The sequence below is a fragment of the Salmo trutta genome, chromosome 12, assembly GCF_901001165.1.
Source record: "Salmo trutta chromosome 12, fSalTru1.1, whole genome shotgun sequence".
Taxonomy (NCBI): Eukaryota; Metazoa; Chordata; class Actinopteri; order Salmoniformes; family Salmonidae; genus Salmo; species Salmo trutta.
Window position 1 is genome coordinate 92,918,303 of NC_042968.1, and position 14,946 is coordinate 92,933,248.

The 14,946-nt window shown below is 42.5% G+C and overlaps 1 protein-coding gene across 1 annotated transcript in view; it reads right to left on the reverse strand.

The window, feature by feature from the left end:
* Positions 1-4,350, reverse strand: part of LOC115202672 (transcription regulator protein BACH1) — a 28,046-nt gene extending 23,696 nt beyond the window's left edge. The window contains exon 1 of the mRNA XM_029766748.1: positions 4,166-4,350. The gene's annotated coding sequence lies outside the window, so the exon portion shown is untranslated. The remainder of the gene's footprint in view (positions 1-4,165) is intronic.
* Positions 4,351-14,946: the final 10,596 nt, after the last annotated feature.

Consider the following 14,946-nt stretch of genomic DNA (forward strand, 5'->3'; position numbering starts at 1 on the left):
GGCTGGGCTCTGCCACCAAACCCTTGCAACTTACCCAGAACGCTGCAACCCGCCTGGTGTTCAACCTTCCCAAGTTCTCCCATGTCACCCTGCTCCTTCTCACACTCCACTGACTTTCAATCAAATCTCGCATCTACTACAAGACCATGATTCTTTCCTACGGAGCAGCAAGAGGAACTCACGCTATGCCCAAATACTCGGTTTTGGTCCTCCCTCCCCTACAGGAGGTCAGCTCCCACTCAGCCCAGTCAAAGCTCTTCTCTGTCCTGGTACCCCAATGGTGAAACCAGCTTCCCCCTGAAGCTAGGACAGCAGAGTCCCTGCCCATCTTCCCCCCCCTGAAGCTAGGACAGCAGAGTCCCTGCCCATCTTCCCCCCCCTGAAGCTAGGACAGCAGAGTCCCTGCCCATCTTCCCCCACCTGAAGCTAGGACAGCAGAGTCCCTGCCCATCTTCCCCCACCTGAAGCTAGGACAGCAGAGTCCCTGCCCATCTCCCCCCCCCCCCCTGAAGCTAGGACAGCAGAGTCCCTGCCCATCTCCCCCCCCCCCCCCTGAAGCTAGGACAGCAGAGTCCCTGCCCATCTTCCCCCCCCCCCCTGAAGCTAGGACAGCAGAGTCCCTGCCCATCTTCCCCCCTGAAGCTAGGACAGCAGAGTCCCTGCCCATCTTCTGAAAACATCTGACCCGCCCTCTTCAGAGGATCTTAAATAGTCCCACAACACTCCCTCCTCACCCCCAAAATAAAATTATGTTCCATTAACTAACACTTCACTTTTCTCCTCTTACTAACTCTGGCTGTACTTTATTGACGAAACGTTTAAATACTGTGATATGTGGTTGTCTTACCTAGCTATCTGGAGATGAATGTACTGACTGGTCCACCTAGCTATCTGGAGATGAATGTACTGACTATGCCTGGTCCACCTAGCTATCTGGAGATGAATGGACTGACTGGTCCACCTAGCTATCTGGAGATGAATGGACTGACTATGACTGGTCCACCTAGCTATCTGGAGATGAATGGACTGACTATGACTGGTCCACCTAGCTATCTGGAGATGAATGGACTGACTGGTCCACCTAGCTATCTGGAGATGAATGGACTGACTATGACTGGTCCACCTAGCTATCTGGAGATGAATGGACTGACCATGACTGGTCCACCTAGCTATCTGGAGATGAATGGACTGACTGGTCCACCTAGCTATCTGGAGATGAATGGACTGACTGGTCCACCTAGCTATCTGGAGATGAATGGACTGACTATGACTGGTCCACCTAGCTATCTGGAGATGAATGGACTGACTATGACTGGTCCACCTAGCTATCTGGAGATGAATGGACTGACTGGTCCACCTAGCTATCTGGAGATGAATGGACTGACTATAACTGGTCCAGCTAGCTGAAGATGAATGTACTGACTATAACTGGTCCACCTAGCTAGCTGGAGATGAATGTACTGACTATGCCTGGTCCACCTAGCTATCTGGAGATGAATGTACTGACTATAACTGGTCCACCTAGCTAGCTGGAGATGAATGTACTGACTATAACTGGTCCACCTAGCTAGCTGGAGATGAATGTACTGACTGTGATGTGGCTGTCTCACCTAGCTATCTGGAGATGAATGGACTGACTATGACTGGTCCACCTAGCTATCTGGAGATGAATGTACTGACTATGCCTGGTCCACCTAGCTATCTGGAGATGAATGTACTAGAGGTCGACCGATTAATCGGAATGGCAGACTAATTAGGGCCGATTTTCAAGTTTTCATAACAATCGGTATTTTTGGCCGCCGATTTAAAATTATTATTATTTTTTTTTAAAACACCTTTATTTAACTAGGCAAGTCAGATTAAGAAAACGTTCTTATTTTCAATGAGGGCCTAGGAACGGGGGTTAACTGCCTTGTTCAGGGGGGATTCGTTTTTGCAACCTTCTGGTTACTAGTCCAACGCTCTAACCACCTGCCTTACATTGCACTCCACGAGGAGCCTGCATGGCAGATTGACTACCTGTTACTCAAGGGCAGCAAGAAGCCAAGGTAAGTTGCTAGCTAGCATTAAACTTATCTTATAAAAAACTATCAATCTTAACAATCACTAGTTAACTACACATCGTTGATAATATTACTAGTTTATCTAACCTGTCCTGCGTTGCATATAATCGATGCGGTGCCTGTTAATTTCTCATCGAATCACAGCCTACTTCGACAAACGTGTGATTTAACAAGCGCATTTGCGAAAAAAGCACTGTCGTTGCACCAATGTACCTAAACATCAATGTCTTTCTTTAAAATCAATACACAAGTATATATTTTTAAACCTTATTTCTGTGTGTTTATTATATTATAATTAAGTCTATGATTTGATAGAGCAGTCTGAGCGGTGGTAGGCACCAGCAGGCTCGTAAGCATTCATTCAAACAGCACTTTCGTGCGTTTTGCCAGCAGCTCTTCGCAATGCATTGCGCTGTTTATGACTTCAAGCCTGTCAACTCCCAAGATTAGGCTGGTGTAACCGATGTGAAATGGCTAGCTAGTTAGCCGGGTGCGCGCTAATAGCGTTTCAAACGTCACTCGCTCTGAGACTTGGAGTAGTTGTTCCCCTTGCTCTACATGGGTAACGCTGCTTCGAGGGTGGCTGTTGTCGACGTGCTCCTGGTTCGAGCCCAGGTAGGAGCGAGGAGAGGGACGGAAGCTATACTGTTACACTGGCAATACTAAAGTGCCAATAAGAACATCCAATAGTCAAAGGTATATGAAATACAAATCGTATAGAGAGAAATAGTCCTATAATAACTACAACCTAAAACTTCTTACCTGGGAATATTGAAGACTCATGTTAAAAGCTTTCATATGTTCTCATGTTCTGAGCAAGGAACTTAAACGTTAGCTTTCTTACATGGCACATATTGCACTTTTACTTTCTTCTCCAACACTTTTGTTTTTGCATTATTTAAACCAAATTGAACATGTTTCATTATTTATGAGGCTAAATTGATTTTATTGATGTATTATATTAACTTAAAATAAGTGTTCATTCAGTATTATTGTAATTGTCATTATTACAAATAAATAAAATAAACGTATTTTATTTTTTTATAAATCGGACGATTAATCGGTATCGGCTTTTTTTGGTCCTCCAATAATTGGTATCGGCGTTGAAAAAACATCATCAGTCGACCTCTAGAATGTACTGACTAAGTCACTGTGGATAAGAGTATCATGAAAAGGTAAACAAAGGTAGAAATATGCAATATCCCTTATTTAGCATATTTGAGTATTATTGTAATATACTCCGGCCCCCAAACATGACCACATTTGGTTGGTCCGGGCCAGACCCCATCTAAACCAATCATAGACGTCTATGTTTTACCATTTTTGTACAGTACATTATGCTCTACTGTTCTGTACGGTCTATGATTGGTTCAGATTTGGTCCGGCGAACTGACTAAATGTCAACTACTTTTCAATGACTGTCCGGTGTCGGTCTGTGCTTGTTACAGAGTAAATGGAAAGAGGGTAGGTGTCAGTAAGACCTGGGATATGTGACATTAACATTTAATAAAAATATATATCCAATATGAAATGTGTTTATTATTTGTCAGGGAGTCTTTACTACTTGTATTTCTAATACCTTTTTAAATAATTTCTGGTAGATGTTGTCGAAAACCACTTTTCAATCTGACAAGAAATCAAGACCTTTACTTATTTTACCTTTATTAGAATGGAAATTGGTAAAAAAAATAAAAAAATGTAGTTTTGAATACATTTATTTCTAAAATAACACTTAGTTTTCATTTGAGAATAAATAATCATTTTTACACAGGTGTCAACTGTTTTTGTCAAATCAACAAATCTGTAACAATGTCGGGGTGAGTTTGGTCACACCCTGTCTAGCCGATGTCTGGCATATGTTTCAAAACTACACTTCATGTTAACTAGTGTTACCGTAGAACTACCTTTCCCATAGCACGTTGTCACAACGTAAGTGATATTTCCAATAATGGACATCGTTTAATAATGTGACGACAAAAACACAACAAATGTAAGATTGTATAGCCTAAACACTGACAAATCAACCAATGTCAAAACAACTCAACTACGAGATCTGACGCTTCATGCGTTTCCCAAACAGTAGAACTATAAATTGAACTAACCTGACATTGGTTCTCCTAGGAACGACGGCGAGCTGAAATCCTGAACAGGTTTATGAGGCTGACATATTATTCAGTGTGAAAAGACTCCGAACACAGTTTAATTAAACCTCGGGACGGCAACTTTCGACTGTTGTTGACAACTGTAAATGACCGTAGTCAACTCTGCGGAACCACAGTCATATGACTTTTCTAACTAGTAATTCTGCCAGAAGCGAAAAAGGGATGACGTCACGTTGTATGGTAATAAGGGCGGAACCTTCAAAATAAAAGCTTGCGTTTCTAAATATTGCAACGTGAATAACTCATTCAAAACATATTGAATTTGAATCAATGGCCACTTTTATTGTAACAAGAAGAAAAGCCAATGAGTCATTTCAGATTTTTTTTTTTTTTTTTTTTAAAGACCAATAATGGAAAAATTAACTATGTTGAGTTGAGTTTGAGTTGAGTTTGAGTTGAGTTTGAGTTGAGTTTGAGTTGAGTTTGAGTTGAGTTTGAGTTGAGTTTATTAGATTTTTACAGAGACACTGGTATTTTGAGAATCTAAAGATGAAGAGAACTTTTCGACCTGTCTCAGCTAAAGTAATGTGAGAAATACTCAGTAGGGTCTCTACTACTAAACAAAGACAGTTCGTTTTGGAATGGGACTGTGTTGCCAGGCCTGCTGCTGGCTTTTAAAGGGGAATTTTACCCTGTCTCTGCCATGGCATATAGTCAATGTTGCTATGACATAATGTCATAGCAACATTATGTTTTTGGACATTTAACATCACAATTATCCAAATCATGAGCTAGAACTGGCACATTTTCATTTCACTGGTAGAATCGGGAAGTTTAAACTTCCCTGTGTATTCGTCTGCTCATAGTGATCATAGCGTAATGCAGTGGATACCGCCCCCGCTAGGTACATGGGGATGTGCCCACAAAGTTGGATAATGGTGTTGTTTACTTCGATCGACCAACACACAGTCAACTCAGAAACTTCTCTATGCATTTTTTTTTTAAGCGTTAGTGAAAAAACAAACGTTTATCATCATGCCTGTGTGGTTTTCTATGCCTGGCTGTGTTTAATTACAAACAAGAATGAAAATGACTTATCTTTCACAGTTCTACCTACCAGAAATGTACCCTGATGCTGCCAGTTGTTTCAAATCAAATTGTATTGGTCACAAACACATGGTTAGTAGACGTTAATGTGAGTGTAGCAAAATGCTTGTGCTTCTAGTTTCGACAGTGCAGTAATATCTAACAAGTAATCTAACAATTCCACAACAACTACCTAATACACACAAATCTAAGTAAAGGAATGGAATAAGAACATATACATATAAATATATGGATGAGCAATGACAGAGAGGCATAGGCAAGATGGTATAAAATACAGTGTAGTCATATGAGATGAGTAGTGCAAGATATGTAAACATTATTAAAGTGGCATTATTAAAGTTACTAGTGATCCATTTATTAAAGTGGCTAGAGATTTGAGTAAGTATGTTGGCAGCAGCCTCTCTGTGTTAGTGATGGCTCTTTTACAGTCTGACGGCCTTGAGACAGAAGTTATTTTTCAGTCTCTCGGTCCCAGCTTTGACGCACCTGTACTGACCTCGCCTTCTGGATGATAGCGGGGTGAACAGGCAGTGGCTCGGGTGGTTGTTGTCCTTGATGATCTTTTTGGCCTTCCTGTGACATCGGGTGCTGTAGGTGTCATGGAGGGCAGGTAGTTTGCCCCCAGTGATGCATTGTGCAGACCGCACCACCCTCTGGAGAGCCCTGCGGTTGTGGGCGGTGCAGTTGCCGTACCAGGCGGTGATACAGCCCGACAGGATGCTCTCAATTGTGCATCTGTAAAAGTTTGTGGGTTTTAGGTGACAGGAGGCTGAATAAATTTGGCTTGACTGTCTGTGTGGGTGGACCATTTCAGTTTGTCCGTGACGTGTACACAGAGGAACTTAAAACTGTGGATAGGGGAGGTGATCCCTCAGCTGTTTCCTGAAGTCCACTATCATCTCCTTTGTTTTGTTGACGTTGAGTGAGAGGTTATTTTCCTGACACCACACTCCGAGAGCCCACACCACCTCCCTGTAGGCTGTCTCGTCGTTGTTGGTAATCAAGCCTATTACTGTTGTGTTGTCTGCAAACTTGATGATTGAGTTGGAGGCGTGCATGGCCACGCAGTCGTGGGTGAACAGGGAGTACAGGAAGGAGTTGAGCATGTACCCTTGTGGGGCCCCAGTGTTGAGGATCAGCAAAGTGTTTGTTTTCCTACCTTTACCACCTGGGGGCGGCCCGTCAAAGTCCAGGTCCCAATTGCACAGGGCGGGGTTGAGACCCAGGGCCTCCAGCTTAATGATGCGCTTGGAGGTTACTATGGTGTTGAATGCTGAGCTGTAGTCAATGAACAGCATTCTTACATAGGCATTCCTCTTATCCAGGTGGGATAGGGCAGTGTGATGGTGATTGCACTGTCCTTGGACCTATTGGAGCGGGAAGCAAATTGAAGTGGGTCTAGGGTGCCAGGTAAAATAGAGGTGATATGATCCTTGACTAGTCTCTCAAAGCACTACGTGATGACAGAAGTGAGTGCTACTGGGCGACAGTCATTTAGTTCAGTTACCTTTGCCTTCTTGGGTACAGGAACAATGGTGGCCATCTTGAAGCATGTGGTTGACAAGACTGGGATAGGGAGTGATTGAATATGTCTGTAAACACACCAGCCAGCGGGTATGCGCATGTTCTGAGGATGTGGCTAGGGATCCTGTCTGGGCCGGCATCCTTGCAAGGGTTAACACGTTTAAATGTCTTACTCACATCGGCCACGGAGAAGGAGAGCCCACAGTCCTTGCTAGCAGGCCACGTCGATGGCACTGTATTATCCTCAAAGCGGGCAAAGAAGGTGTTTAGTTTGTCTGGGAGCAAGACTTCGGTGTCAATGATGCGGCTGGTTTTCCTTTTGTAGTCCATGATTGTCTGTAGACCCTGCCACATCTCTCGTGTCTGAGCCGTTGAATTGCGACCCCCACTTCATCTCTATACCCACATTTTGCTTGTTTGATTGCCTTGCGGAGGGAATAACTACAGTGTTTGTATTCAGCCATATTCCCAGTCACATTTCCATGGTTAAATGAGGTGGTTCGCGCTTTCAGTTTTGCACGAATGCCGCCATCTATCCACGGTTTCTGGTTAGGGTAGGTTTTTATAGTCACAGAGGGTAGAACATCTCCTATATACTTCCTTATAAACTCACTCACCAAATCAGCGTATACGTCAATGTTATTCTCTGAGGCTACCCATAACATATCCCAGTCCGCATGATCAAAAGCATGGATTCCAATTGGTCAGACCAGCATTGAATAGTCCTTAACACGGGTGCTTCCTGTTTGAGTTTCTGCCTATAGGAAGGGAGGATCAAAATGGAGTCGTGGTCAGATTTGCCGAAAGGAGTACGGGGAAGGGCCTTGTATGCATCGTGGAAGTTAGAGTAGCAGTGATCCAGAGTTTTTCAGAGTTTTCCAATCAATATGCTGGTAGAATTTAGGTAGCGTTGTTCTCAAATTAGCTTTGTGAAAGTCCTCAGCTACAATAAATGCAGCCTCAGGATATATGGTTTCCAGTTTGCATAAAGTCCAGTGAAGTTCCTTGAGGGCCGTCGTGGTATCGGCTTGAGGGGGGGATATACACGGCTGTGACAGTAACGGAAGATAATTATCTTGGGAGATAATACAGTCGGCATTTGATTGTGAGGAATTCTAGGTCAGGTGAACAAAAGGACTTGAGTTCCTGAATGTTGTTACAATCAGACCATGAGTCGTTAATCATGAAACAAACACCATTCTTCTTCCCGAAGAGTTTATTCCTGTCGGCGTGAAGCACCAAGAATCCAGGTGGCTTTACCCACTCCGACAGCATATCCCGAGAAAGCCATGTTTACGTGAAACAGAGTATTCTGTTATTGCTTTGTTAGTATATGCTATATGCTTCCTTAACATGTTTCTATGTTGGGAATGCCTCCTTCTGTAATCCGATGTCACATACTTCACACAGTCTGTCCTTTGGCATAGTTCTGTTTACCATTATGTTCAGCCATGAGGGAAAATCTACCGATTGCTTTCTATGGCCCAAGATGGCTGCCAGTCATGTCATTCTATATCCTTTCCTAAAATGGCCGACCAGTGACATCCTCACAACCCGGTCACTTCCTGATATGGTCATAGCCACATCCAACATGGCCGCTTGTTAGCATCCTAGCCTTTGTAGCCGCCAACACTGATGATAACTTGCCGTTACTGTCTATACTTACTGTGTGCTTTTCCCTATAGCCTTAGGCCTACTAGCCCTTGGTCTGCTAGCCTAGCATGCTAGCTCACCCTGAACATATCGTATACTATGCTAGTCACTAATTGCATCTTGTTTTATACTGCCTATGCTATTCTAACCCTTACTACACAGTATGCCATCATTTGGGCTATGTAGCCTGTACACCTGCGTTACTGCTCTGTAGCAGTTTAGCCTACTAGCCCCTGTGTGTATTTATTACCAGCCAATAATATTAACATGCTAGCACCGCTAACGCTACCATAGCCATTACAATCGTGTGCTAGCTCATTGCTGCTTTGTTTATATTGCATCACTCCTTCTGTCCAACAGAAAATCACTATTCCCTACCATCAGTCCTCAGTGCCGTGTGTGTGTGTTTGGTGTAAAACGTATAATCGATGTTTACCACAGACCTTATTTTTAGCGTTTAATACTAAAACAGCCATTCATTTCCCCATAGACATTGTCCAAAGAACCATGACAGATTTAATGCCTTCAACTCTATAAGAGTTCACTTCTGCATTTTAAGGGCATACACTAGTCGGTGTTTGGATTTTGTGAATGGAGTGGCCTCCAACTGCTCTTAAATACAAGTAAAACTAAATGCATGCTCTTCAACCGATCGCTGCCTGCAACTGCCCGCCCGTCCAGCATCACTACTCTGGACGGTTCTGACTTAGAATATGTGAACAACTACAAATATCTGGGTGTCTGGTTAGACTGTAAACTCTCCTTCCAGACTCACATCAAACATCTCAAACAGGTGCATCTACACCTGCATTGCTTGCTGTTTGGGGTTTTAGGCTGGGTTTCTGTACAGCACTTTGAGATATCAGCTGATGTAAGAAGGGCTATATAAATACATTTGATTTGATCTCCAATCCAAAGTAAAATCTAGAATTGGCTTCCTATTTCAGCAACAAAGCATCCTTCACTCATGCTGCCAAACATACCCTCGTAAAACTGACCATCCTACCGATCCTTGACTTCGGCGATGTCATTTACAAAATAGCCTCCAATACCCTACTCAATAAATTGGATGCAGTCTATCACAGTGCCATCCGTTTTGTCACCAAAGCCCCATATACTACCCACCACTGCGACCTGTACGCTCTCGTTGGCTGGCCCTCGCTTCATACTCGTCGCCAAACCCACTGGCTCCAGGTCATCTACAAGACCCTGCTAGGTAAAGTCCCCCCTTATCTCAGCTCGCTGGTCACCATAGCAGCACCCACCCGTAGCACGCGCTCCAGCAGGTATATCTCACTGGTCACCCCCAAAGCCAATTCCTTCTTTGGCCGCCTCTCCTTCCAGTTCTCTGCTGCCAATGACTGGAACGAATGACAAAAATCTCTGAAACTGGAAACACTTATCTCCCTCACTAGCTTTAAGCACCAGCTGTCAGAACAGCTTACAGATCACTGGACCTGTACATAGCCCATCTATAATTTAGCCCCAACTACTACCTCTTCCCCTACTGTATTTATTTATTTTGCTCCTTTGCACCCCATTATTTCTATTTCTACTTTGCACTTTCTTCCACTACAAATCTACCATTCCAGTGTTTTACTTGCTATATTGTATTTACTTTGCCACCATGGCCTATTTATTGACTTTACCTCCCTTATCTCACCTCATTTGCTCACATTGTATATAGACTTATTTTTCTACTGTATTATTGACTGTATGTTTGTTTTACTCCATGTGTAACTCTGTGTTGTTGTATGTGTCGAACTGCTTTGCTTTGTCTTGTCCAGGTCGCAGTTGTAAATGAGAACTTGTTCTCAACTAGCCTACCTGGTTAAATAAAGGACTTGTTCTCAACTAGCCTACCTGGTTAAATAAAGGACTTGTTCTCAACTTGCCTACCTGGTTAAATAAAGGACTTGTTCTCAACTTGCCTACCTGGTTAAATAAAGGTGAAATAAAATAAATAAGAAGTTGCAGCCCTCCCTTTTTCCCTCAGAATAGCCTCAATTCATCGGGGCATGGACACTAACAATATTCATAACGTTTTGTACACTCAGTGTACATGCAACTTCTGCGATGAAAAGACAGGTCTAGATGCACAAAAGTTGCATTGTGGTCTGATTGTGTTCAGATCTAGCTGGTCAGTGACTCATTGTGTCACGATCGTCGAATGATTTAACAGACCACGGCGCAGCGTTCGTAGAGTTCCACATGTTTAATCAATGAAACTCACACATAAATAAACGATACGTGACGCTCAAGCAGTGCTCACAGGCAACTACACAGAAACAAGATCCCACAAAACACAATGTGGAAATGGCTGCCTAAATCTGATCCCCAATCAGAGACAACGATAAACAGCTGCCTCTGATTGGGAACCATACCAGGCCAACATAGAAATAGAATAACCTAGATAACCCCACCCTAGTCACACCCCGACCTAGCCAACATAGAGAATAAAAGGCTCTCTATGGTCAGGGCTTGACACATTGTGTGCAGATTTCTCCTCAGTCTGGATGGAATCAGGCTACTGAAAGTCCATACAGGTCCAACAGTGTGTAATACAATTTTTTTTTTTTAAAAAGGACAACTTCCGTAATCTTTTCTACCGCCAACTTTACCTGTTGAAAGAGCGTCTCTTCCTTTCTGCTTGAAGTCCCGCTAGCTAGCTAATAAAGTGGACGACAGGGGTAGGAGACCTTGGACAAAGTTGGAGACCAAAATGTTTGCTGGCATTGTGGTCAAATATTACTTTACAGTAGCTACCTTGAAAAAAAGGCCATATATGAGGGCATAGCCAGGAAGATTGGAGGGGGAGGGCAGGAAGATTGGAGGGGGAGGGCAGGAAGTTTGGAGGGGGAGGGCAGGAAGTTTGGAGGGGGAGGGCAGGAAGATTGGAGGGGGAGGGCAGGAAGTTTGGAGGGGGAGGGCAGGAAGTTTGGAAGGGGAGGGCAGGAAGTTTGGAGGGGAGGGCAGGAAGTTTGGAAGGGGAGGGCAGGAAGTTTGGAGGGGAAAGGATACCTGCGTATCTGGCTCCGGTGCGAAATATTCAACATTTGAAAGGGACAAGAAGGCAAAAGATGATAACAATCGGAGCGAGAATGGAAGGGTGGCATGTCCACTTTTTTTTATATGCTGGACATTGTGTTAGCCGATCGACCAACAATCCATCAATCGGTGGTCCTGGATAGCGCAGACACCGATGATGAGGATGATGATGACGGGGACAGTCTTGGAGCTTGAAAGTAATGTATTAGCTAACTAGCTAACTAGCTGGCTAATGTGTTGCTAAATTGCATGCTATGTTTATTATCTTCAAGTTAGCTAGCTAACTAGCTGTTATCCTTATCATCAACATTGTTAGCTAGCTATGTTGACTAGCCTTTATAACATTAGCTAATAATAGCAAACATCGTTAGTGTAGCTAATTTCTTCTCCATACAGTAATTTATGTTTGGCCCACTAAGTTTAATGGGTATTATGATGGATACTCTACTATTAGGACACAGATGAAGCAACTAGTGATGAACTTCACGGGGGTGTTGTAAGTACAGCTATGAGCTTGAATGCTCTTTTCAAATAAATATCGAGGGTCTTATTCCAGTGACATGATGATCGATGCTTGACAGAGGTTTGACGAATACAAATATTCTCGCTCTTATCCATAATAAATCTCATTATGTAGACTAGCCTACCCAGCACTTAAAACTATGTGTAAGCTGTTGGCTAGAGAGCGCAGGCAACAAGACCAGAGTAGCTGTTAGCTAGAGCGCAGGCAACAAGACCAGAGTGGCTGTTAGCTAGAGCGCAGGCAACAAGACCAGAGTAGCTGTTTGCTAGAGCGCAGGCAACAAGACCAGAGTAGCTGTTAGCTAGAGCGCAGGCAACAAGACCAGAGTAGCTGTTTGCTAGAGCGCAGGCAACAAGACCAGAGTAGCTGTTTGCTAAAGCGCAGGCAACAAGACCAGAGTAGCTGTTAGCTAGAGCACAGGCAACAAGACCAGAGTAGCTGTTTGCTAAAGCGCAGGCAACAAGACCAGAGTGGGAATATTCACTATTTAATGCAACAGTGACAAAACTATCAGTATAGTGTAAAATGGAAACACATTGAACTTTAGATTGTTATTCGGTGCATGAAATATTAAGTGGAAAATACATTTTGTGTGCACTATGTCATCAACACTGATTTTTATCCGCAACAAGTCAGTTTATTGGAAACACACCACTGGAGGGAAGATTTGCATATTTTCTTAATGCAGATTTTTTAGAATATTAGCATGAAAATCTGCTTCCAATTGGATAGAAACCAAGCTAGTAACCAGGTTTCCATCCAACCTTTTTATGTATGCAAAGTTCATGTTGGGTAAAAAACATTTTTTTTTTAAATAACAAATGTCATAACAGGCCTGATGGAAACAGAAAAATGTTTCGGTAAACTTTCCAAATGTCAACAACAACAACAACAACAAAAAAACGTTAGATAAAGTGGGATCTTTTTTGTGTTGGTAAAATGAATTATGTGAGAAATGTCATCTGAAACGCTTTTATCAGCAAATATTAATATAATAACCATCCTATTGAAGTAAACATGGAGTTAAGTGATGACGTTGTGTGGTCCTCAGTATGACTCAGGGAAAACATGCAGTTTATTAGGTTACAGATTAAATAAATGATGATGAACTTCACAGGGGGGGGTGAAAGGTCACGGTGACCTTGATGCTCCTTTCCAATAAATATCGAGGGTCTTATTCTGATGACATGATCTTCGATGTTTGGCTGTCCGTTTGACAAATAAAAATAATTTTGCTCTTTAGTCCATAATAATCTCATCATGAAAGCTATGTACATGCGCTCTAGGGAACAGTACTGTATCTACACCCGGGGTGCTGTTGGCTGGACCGTACACGCCAGTACTAGAGTGGGCATATGCAATTTAATCCAAAATGTTTTGTGTTTTGAGTTGAAGATTTGATGGAAACCCACATAACTATAAATGTTTTATTAGATCAAATGGGAATTTAACCGATAAAGGTATTTGTATGTGTACTAAGTCGTCAAGCACAGCCTTTTTATCTGCAACAAGTCAATTGATTTGAAACATATCGGGTGGGGAAATGAGCAGAGTTTTTATGCAGATCTATAAATATTGGCATGAAAATCTGTCGCCAATTGAATGGAAACCTTGAAATGCCATTAAATTCCATTACCAAAAAAAACCACATATCTTGAAGATATTTTCACAAGTTTCTTTATGAATTAAGTGATTCAAACTCGTAATTCTGTTAACAAATCGGTAACGGATTTACCGACAAATCTGTAACGGAATTACTGCAATTGAATTGGCTACAATGGGGAATCATAGTAGTCACCTGCTGCTGTCCTTCATTCCACCGAGAGAGAGAGGGAAAAGAAAGAGATAAGGAGAGAGGTAAAGAAAGATGTAGAATATATATATAAGATATATATATATGAGAGAGAGAGAGAGAGAGCAAAAGTGAGAGAGAGAGCAAAAGTGTGAGAGAGAGTGAGAGAGAGACAACGAGGGGGAGAGAGCAAAAGTGAGAGTCATTGAAGGGGGGCGAGAGTCAGACATAATGTTAACAGCTGATGTTTGGTTTCACAACCCTGGAGTGATTAAATGTCATTGTGAAACAGACAGTTCCCTATTCCGTGGTAGTGGAGTGTTGCCATGTAGTGAGGTCATAATAAGCAGACATTCTACAGGAAATGAAACTAAAGGATCATGCTGAAGGACATCCACCTAAAATATATTTTTTAATTTTTTTTAAAATTCATAATAGAGAACTTTATTGTGCCACATACATAATTGTGTCATTGTCATATTGTGTTTTCCTTACAACAGTTAATAACAGTTACTACAGGGAATTAGCATAAAAACCAACATTGTCATTCTCACTAGCCCACTCCTTCTTTTAATAACAAATACCATTTTCTTTGTCAACGTTAACATTACTTCACTACAGAATATCTAGCCAGTTTGCTCCACAACATCCAGATGATTTAATATCTTACAGTGTCTTGCATTTCTACCTCATACAGAATCATCAACTCAACAGTTGATCCTGGGTGTTATAGTATAAACCTGGGGAACTGAGGGAGGACAGGAAAGGGGGAGAGAGAGAGAGCAGGGAAGCCCCCCCCCCTGAAAACATTTTGGACCACATCACACCACCTGTATGTCTCCACAAAGCCCAGAGACTCACAGAGCCGCCTACTACTACACTACTACTACTATTACTACTATTACTACTACTGCTACTGCTACTGCTGCTACTGCTGCTGCTGCTACTACTACTACACTACTACTACTATTACTACTATTACTACTACTGCTACTGCTACTGCTGCTACTGCTGCTACTACTACTACTAGTACTAGTACTACTACTACTACTACTACTACTACTACTACTACTACTACTACTACTACTACTACTACTACTACACTACTATTACTACTACACTACTATTACTACT